Below are 9384 nucleotides of genomic sequence, written 5' to 3'. Positions count from 1 at the left end.
CTCTTTTTTGGTTTTTATAAGTTTTGTGGGGGAGAATACAAGAAAATGTGTAGATCTATGAGTATATGTATGCCTTGTGTGATTTTTATGCATATATGTATGGTCTTATGTGATTGTGATGTTTATACTAGCCAAAAGAACCTAAAAACCGAGATCTACAATATGATGAATGAAATAAGTATAACTTATACCATTTCACACTAATCAAATCTAGAAAAATAACCAAGTTGGTTAATATGAACATTTTTGGACTTAAAACCCATTTTTGGGCTCAAAATGCTAAAATACAAAACTAAGGGGCCCAAAAAGACAAAATATAGATTCTGAAGGTTGAGATGAGACTAAACAGTTTCTAATATGTATTTTCTGAATATTAACACTTTTGAAGGGTTAAAAATGTGAAATTTAAACATAATGGGCCAAAATGGGCTTTTCGGCCCAATAAAGCCCCAAATTGCGAAAATTTTGATTTGGAGGGGCTGAAACTACACATTTTTGTAAAACAGGGGATTACTAGCATACCAAATCTATTTCAAGGGTCAAAAATGCTTTTCCAATTAAAAAGGGACCAAAGATGCAAAAAAAATTTCCATTTTGGGTCAAAATTGTAAAAGTTGCGAAAATGGAGGTTTCAACCGAAAAATTTCATTTTTGAAGGACATAAGCTGTTTATCAAGTAAATTTGTGCTAAAAATGTCTTTCCAATAAGTTTTGATACTAAAGTGTCAAGAAAAATAGTTTAAGGACTAAACCGAAAATTCTTTTATACTCAAAGGGTTAAAAGTGTAAATTTTATCCGAGGAAGGGCTTAAGAAGATAAACTCACATTCTTAAAACAATGGATCCCTTAAAATAAAAATACAAGTACTACGTCTACCGACGAAACGTAATAATAAATACACCTTCAACACCAAAATCGTTACTAAACGAATTGATTCGGTCTCGAATCAATAACGAATCAAAAATCAATAAACAATGACACTTCAATACACACGCGGAAGTTTACGAGAAGTCAATACACCATCTTTGGGCTCGAAAGTTTCAAATCGTGTTTGTTGGGCCTAGCTAGCCCAATGACATGATCTTTAGGCCCGAAGGGAACGCGCTTACATGTTATTGGGCCTTATATGACCTAATTCCGTGTAAAAGGACTTTCAATAGCTTTATTGTGCTGTTGGGCCCTAAGGGTCCTTTGCTACTGCTAGCAAAGTCGAGAAGTCAAATGCGAGTCGGGCCAAGTGCCTTTCGCATTCACAATAGCCTTGAACGACTTATGGAAATAACGGGGGCTTCGCACCCTCTTTTCTCCTCGGTTGTGGGGCTATGAGAAGTCAGGGTGATTGGATTAAGTGAGTAGTACGGACGACGCCTAAGGGATCGTTTGTATAGTTGTATACTAGTCATTTCATTCATGCGTGATTATAATGACTCACAACCCATAATTAATCCAATGTCACCTGGAATTATAGAAAACAACGTCGTATTGGAATAATACTAACTAAGCCACGTAATTTGATGTATTGGGAAAACATCGGGTTTTCCCTAGGAAATTCAACACTCTTGATTATGTGATATACATACAAAGTCTAAGAATTATTCACGTTTATAATAATCAACAAGCATACTTATGGATCTTCACACTTTTTCTCATATACAACATTTTTTTTAGAAAATATCGGATTTTCTGAGGTTTTCAAAACTATACAAATAATTTCTTTTCAAACCTTACTTATGAACTCACCAACATTTCATATGTTGACGTTTTCCAAAATACTTGTATTCTCAGGTAATAGGTAAATCGAAGAAAAATGTGTCCAGTTATGTCATGATGTTTGTTTAAATAATATCGAACGGTTTATGTTTTGGAATTGTAATGTTTTGAAACAATGTACTGAATGTAAACAATACCGGTTGTAATATTTTAATGCATGGTGATGAATGATGTTATGATTCATGTATATTCATTGTGATGGTATTCAATTGAGTCACAATAGCCCTCGGACGTTTCCGCTGTCTGGTTCGGGGATGTGACAAACTAAGAGAGCAATCGTGAAAGCATTGAAAATCACGAGTTATGTAACATCCGGATTCCCAAATATCTCATTTTAAGTATTTGTATTGAATATTAGAGAGGGACTTGGCGAGTAGGCGCTCAGACTCGCCGAGTGGGATCGCGCATGTGTTGGTCTGATTTAATGAAGGACTCGGCGAGTCCATGCTGTTTAACGAAACCCTAATTTCTCGGGTTTGGGGACTATTTAAGGACCCTTAAAGCAACCATTTGCGGCTACCGGACCATTGAGAGAAACCCTTGTAGTGCTTAAGCGTTAGTGAGAGAGAAGAAGCCATTATTAGACCTTTGTGGGTTTGTTTTGCAAGAAGAAGTTGATTACAGCTTAGAGGAGGCCAAGGAGGTTGCTTATTTGTTGATTGCAAGCAAAGGACATCATCCTTGAGGTAGCATATCGATCCTTTTTCTGTTTTGTTAAAGAATCCATGGATCTAGGGTTTTCTATACCCATTATTGGGTTGATTTGTTGGGAATATGGTCCCTTATCATGTTTAGACATTAGCTCTAGATCCATAGTGGTCCATAGAACCTATTCGACCTTGCTTTATGAGGATTTATGGAAGAAATGGACTTAGGATGTTGTATTTGGGGCTAAATCGTCAAGTAGTGTCATTTAGACGTTGCATGAGCATCAAGTTCGAACCTTTACGTGATTATTGAGCTTGGGAAGACTAGATCTATGGATTAGAGGAGCAGATCTGACCTCAGAAGGTCATTTGATTGTGAGCATGGAACGAACTCACTGAGTCCATGAGCGGACTCGACGAGTCGAGTTGGGGTTGCCCCTTGATTCGTGACAGGTGTAACTAGTCGAGTGGAAGAAAGACTCGACGAGCCAAGAGAGTCTGAAAGGATTCAGAGGACCTATTTGGACTCGCCGAGTCACCTTTGTGCACTCGACGAGTCAGGTCAAAGTTGACCGTTGATTTCGTTGACTTTAGGGTTCTGGTCAAAACTGATTCAGGAGAGTTCAAGGAAGGGTAGAATGGCCTTCTACCCAGTCTGTAGAGATGAGATCATGGGAGAGTATTGATCGGGAATGTTATTTGAATAATAAGAGGAGGCTAGGTTGGGACGTTGAGCACGAGAGTTTATCCGACTTCATTGAGGTGAGTCTTCTCACTATGCCTTACCCGATGGGTTGATTATGTGTGACCGGAAGGTCTTATGTGTATGACAAAAATGTGATGCATGTTGTATATGTAATATGTTATGATATAAATATGATGATATGGACCGGAAGGTCAATAGAGCATCAACCGGAAGGTCAACAGAGTTATGGGATGGAAATCCCCTAAGACACTTAGATCGGAAGATCCCATAGAGCTATGGCCTTGAAAGGCGTATGTGTTGTATGTGGTATTTTGGGGAACTCAATAAGCATTATTGCTTACCGTTTTTGTGTTATGTTTTTCAGGTACTAGTGATGGTCACGGGAAGACGCCGGCATGATCAGTACACGCTTCTGGTGGAGATGTCTTGAGATTCTGGGAATTTTGATTTGCACTTCCGTTATGTAAAAACAATTGATACATGTTTTCGAGAATTATGATTGGAATATTTTTATTAAATTAAAAATGAAAAAATTGTTTTGAAATTTCACGGTGTTACAAGTTGGTATCGGAGCCTAGGTTTGAGGGATTCGGATTCACCTTCGAGTGTATTTGAACTCAAACTGAGGACTTGAGAAACATTTTCATAAAAGAAACAATATTTCCAAAAAGTAAAAGAATTTGAGGAAAGCAGAAAGAAGCAGTATGTACGATCAGCCAACGCCCGAACGGTGATTTCCCAAAATACCCTTACATTATGTGTTATGAGATGTGATATGATATGTTATGCATGCTAGAGTTGGATATTTATTCATGTTAGGACTAGAGTGGCCTAATTTGTGATGCCTTAGCCTAGGAGATTTCTGCTGCTAAGAGGTGCTTGAGAGCGAGTAGGTAGCAGTGAGGAGTTTGTGAAAGGCTTACCAAAGGGTAGCCTATGCTAGCGAGATGTAGAGTATTTGTGAGTTGGAATCCTAAGGAGGAGGACTTGGGGTGAATGTTGATACGGTGTAGGCGGTAGTATTGGGCCCGTACTACCAAAGACACCGGATCAGTGCGCAGCCCAAGTAAGAATCCTTAGGGTACTAGGAGCAAGTAGGGTTGAGTTATCGAGTGCAAGTATACTCAAGCGAGTCTCAGATATCTTTATGTTGTATTTCAGAGGCATCATGGTTGGGACACACCATAGACCGGGAACTAGTGAGTGGGGTGCGAGCGATGAGGAGCTCCGCTAGATGATTCATGACGAGGTGGCTGCGGCCATCCGGGCCGAGATACCAGAGATGTTCGAGTCTATCAAGACCACGATGATTGAGACTTTTGATGAGCGGTATGCCGCTCTTATTGATGTTGTTGTTGCCGTGGCCACCGCAGCCATCGCTGCTACTAGGCCACAAAGGGGTGACTCGTTGCTGTATCGGGAGTTCAGCAACACGAAGCCATCAGATTTTGATGGGACGCAGGAACCGATTGCTGCGATGAGATGGATATCCGATATTGAGGGATGCTTCTACACATGTTCGTGTCCAGAGCATCTGAGGGTTCGGTTTGCACTGAACCAGCATCGCTTGGGAGCGAAGGACTGGTGGAAATTTGTGACGACACATCTTACTTCTGCGGAGATCTCAGCGGTGACCTAGGAGAGGCTCACCACTATGTTCAGAGACTAGTACGTTCCCCCAGTGGAAAGGGAACGGTTGGCCCAGGAGTTCTTGACCCTCAAGCAGGGTACTGAGTTAGTGACTGTGATCACCAGGAAGTTTCATGAGAGGGTGATGTTCTGCCCTGAGCACGTGTAATCTGAGCAGGCGTGCATGAGCTGGTATCTGAGCATTCTGAGGAAGGACATTCGGGAGTTCGTATTGAACTCAACATACCGGACATTTGCTGAGCTTCAGGAAAATGCCTAGAAGATGGAGATGGAGTTGGAGACTCAGGCCAGGGAGGAGGCCGAGTCTCAGGGGTTGGATAGGCGGCCTGCACAGTCTCAGCCGGTAGCCAAGCGGGAAAAGCCCGCCGAATCGAGATCTGGAGGCCAGAAGGGCCGCACTTGCGGAAAGTGCGGCAAGGGACACGATGGAGTTTGTCAGTCTGGTGCTTGCTACAAATGTGGCAAAGAGGGGCATATAGCCAAGGACTGCCCCAAGGGATTCATGGTTTGCTTTCATTGCAACCAGACGGGCCATCGGAAGGCCGAGTGTCCGCAGCTGTGGGGGACAGCACAGGAAGCACAACAGGGATCTGCCCCTGCCGCTGTGCGCTCTACTGAGTTTCGGCCAGTGAAGGCCAAGGCATCAAAGGCTCGCGGGAGAGCCTTCCAGTTGACAGCGAATATAACGCCGGTAGATCCGGGCTAGTAAATTTAGAGCCAATAAGTGTCGAAAACGACTTTTTGGCAAAATATTATTTAGAATAAATAATCTTAACCAGGTTGTAGTATATGTTACAAGGTTTCCGTACATATAAAGACCGTCGAAATCTGAGTTATAACGAAGAAGTTGTGACCCGTCGAAGTTTCGCGACGGAACCAGCACGATACCGGGAAACGTAAATAGTAAATTTATGATAGAGAGAGATTTAGCCTTAACAATCTAAACGAACGTCATAGAATACGTTAAACCGAAAGCGTCCATAAAAAGAACGCCCAAATCTGACTTCGTATGAGGAAGTTATGATTTTTCGAAGTTTCGGATTAGCAGTGTACAGCCCGAAACTCGAATATTAGATCGAGAGGTTTTTAGCCGACACAACCTAAACGAGAATCGAAGATCTCGTTAATAGTAGCGTAACGATAAAAAGACAGACGGAAATGGACATTGGATAAAGAAGTTATGAGATTTTAACGGACCAATCCTGTCCCGGCCTGTTAAAAATATAACTTTAAAAATAAAGTCAAAATTAGCCGACAGAGTCTAAACGAAAGTTATAGAGTACGTCTCCACCTACACGTGGATATAAATAACGTCAAAAACGGAGTTCGTATGAACGAGTTACAAATTATAATAGCATATTTACGTATTAAAATAAAGTATAAATCATATATACGTACACACACACACACACACACATATATATATATATATATATATATATATATATATATATATATATATATATATACGTATGTATATATCATTAGAAATGTATCGATGATGCGGTCATTATAAGACTAATGTTGAGTTCTTTTGACATTAGTTTAGTACAAATTGTTGGATTAGTGTCTAAGTCCATAACTATTTTGGTATATACTTGACCTGATGGTGCATGGTCCTTTTGGGTTGCCTTCACCAAAGCAACTTCATAGGATGAATAATGGAGAGAAAGGATTAAATATGATTTATTAATATATTATAAGAATAATATATTAAAGGAGAAATCATATTGTTTAATTAATATTAGTCAAGAATTAATAAGAATTAACTTTGTGGCTAAAAGACATTAATTAAACTAAGGGACTAGAATTGTCAATTGTATGATAGTTGAATTGAGCTAATGGAGTCTATATTAAAGGGGTGGACGAATTCTATGGGGAAACCCATTAGAAATTATCCCTAGGCCTTTAAGGAAGGAGCCCATGGGTTGCTTAGGGCTTAAGCATCCAAATTAGGGTTTCCTAGTTTGATAACCCTAATAGCTGCACTATTTAAAGATCCCTAGAGCACCAAAAACGTGAGCAAGTAACTCTTTAGGGTTTTTGAGTGTCTCCTTCTCTTCCCTTCTTCATCCTCTTTCTCTTGGTGTTTGTGAACCATTAGAGGAGTGACATTTGTGACTCTAAGCTTTCTAAAGTCAATACAAGAAGGATTTGAGATTGTTATTGCTACATAACAATCAAGGTATGATCTAAACTCTTATTCATATGTTATATTGATTATCATATGCTAGATCTAGGGTTTATAGTCTTGGATGAATTGCATGTACAATAGAGAAACCTAGATCCAAGCATTAGGGTTTGTATGAGCACATAGGATGTTCTTATGGCTAAAACCCATCAGTGGTATCAGAGCCTTGATTGGTATCTATTGTATTGATGCATTGTGTGTTTATTCAAGTTGCAAAATCGTTTTTGGACATTCTGCCTGATGAACTCGGCGAGTACCACAGTGTACTCGGCGAGTGCAGTGTGGTACTCGGCGAGTTCGAGCGTCAGAAAGAGGGGATTTCGGGATTTCTTGTTGTTTTACTCATGGAAACTTGCCTTATCTGTTTTAGATCATTAAAATCCGATTTTATACATATTTATGAGTATATCCTTGATTAAACAAAAGATAATTACCAATTGATTAGATAATAACTTCCTTATATGATAAAGTTTGATTATTTGTATTAATTGGATAACTTATTTTGCAAGAAATTGAAATTAGGTCAAATATAGATAATGATGAAATTAATTGTTTAATTTATATTATTTATTATTTGATCCTTGTGTTATTAAAAGTTTCAATTTTCCCCTTTAGGTTTTATAGTTTAAATTTGAACTCAAAAGTTTTGTTTTGAAATTTAAATAGTTGAAACCCTAATGTTTTGAAAAAAGGTTTCAAAACTTGCCCTCAAGTTTTGGAATTTAAAGGTTGATTAAAATTTTAATTTAAAAATGTTAAATTCTAAAGCCCTAGTATTGTTTTGAAAAGTTCAAATCACACCCTTATGGTTTTATTAATTAATTAAGGTGTATAATTAAAAGAGGTTTAATAAATCCATAAAGTTTTGGTTTAAAATTTAATTGAATTAAAAGTATAATTGTTAAATTTGACCACCTAGTATTTTAAAAGTGTAAAATACAACCTATACTATATATAACATTAAAAGTCTAACATTATATATATACGTATGAGTAAAAGTCAGTCTTACCGTTAGTAGGCCTCATTCACGAAGCTAGTCTATAAGGGGTGTTTAAGGAAATTGCCTATAAAATGGCGATTGAATAGGTATCCACTCTTACCCACCGCATTCTTGACTGGTGGAGGGTCGTTAGCCGCACGGGTAGGATAGGACAAAACCTTCCATTATAAGTATAATGAAGTACATAAGTAACTAAATGTTTTACAAAATTCCCAATCTTAGTTACTTTAGGAAAAAGTGAATTGATGCAATTCCATGAAATTACACTTTGTGGCCTTGCGAAGAAGTTAGTGGAGCGTGTGTGGTTTACCGGCACACTAAATGGTTCTAAGCAAAGGTAGCAAAGGGTGACTCAATGTTTGTCATAGTTCGGTGGAGCGTGTGTGGTTTACCGGCACATCGAATGGGTGACTGTAACATGTGGGGGCACCATGTAAGCTTGCATGGTTATTCACACCCGCTTTGTGATCCTCGGCATCCCAATCACAAACTAGAAGGGCATATCGAGATTTAAACATGACATTGAAATTTTCAATGAATCTCAATGGATCTAGGAGTTTTCATAGATTTAAAACTTAAATTTCTTTTTCGTTTTTCATGGTGGAAATTAGTGAATCGTCATTCACTTACCTTCAAATATTCTGCAACTAGATTACGGCATCCCTTTTTCTAGGTTGTAGCGTATTGTGTTGGGTCCTAGCCTTAATATCTCATTTGGGTGATTTATTAAGGACTCAATCTATCAACTAACTTGAATTTAATTTTCTCCCGTTTTGTAGATGTCAATGTACGACAACTATGGTCTTTCCAAATCTCGTGCAACAAGCATTCCACAAGAAGACGATATTCCACGATCCGATCGAGGAACAAGAAATCATGCTTCACTTCCTCCATCTTCTCCAATTATTCTCCCTAACCCACAAGATCGAAGAATTGAAAGGTTCAATGTCACTAAAGCGCTATTGGAAATGAAACATGAAGATGGTAAACCCGTGTGTGCCCACGTTCTAGGAATGAAATCACACATCGATAGGTTGATAATGTTGGGTGCGTCATTCCCTGATAAGTTGGCTGTGAACTGGGTTCTGCAGTCACTTCCTGAATCATATAATGAGTTCAAAAGAAAGTATTATATGATGGATCATGACGATAACCTCATTGACCTAACTTACATGCTCATTGCTGCTGAATCAGAAATGATTTGGCAAAGCAATGGAGCATATTTGTTGGGAAAGTCAACCAACCATGCTTCCGAGGACATTCTAGGAGAACCGACCTGCGTTTGCTGCCAAGAGAAAGAGCATTGGATATAAGTCTGCCCTAAGAGCCTAAAAAGTCCAGAAGATGGGAGAGTCAAAAGTATGGCTGTGCTTCAGGTAAAATCCACTATCTAACTCCATTAAGTTCCTATTCGTTGAT

The sequence above is a fragment of the Lactuca serriola genome, chromosome 8 (assembly GCF_051521515.1).
Source record: "Lactuca serriola cultivar US96UC23 chromosome 8, Lser_US96UC23_V15, whole genome shotgun sequence".
NCBI classification, from domain to species: domain Eukaryota; kingdom Viridiplantae; phylum Streptophyta; class Magnoliopsida; order Asterales; family Asteraceae; genus Lactuca; species Lactuca serriola.
Note: the sequence above shows the minus strand (reverse complement) of the source record.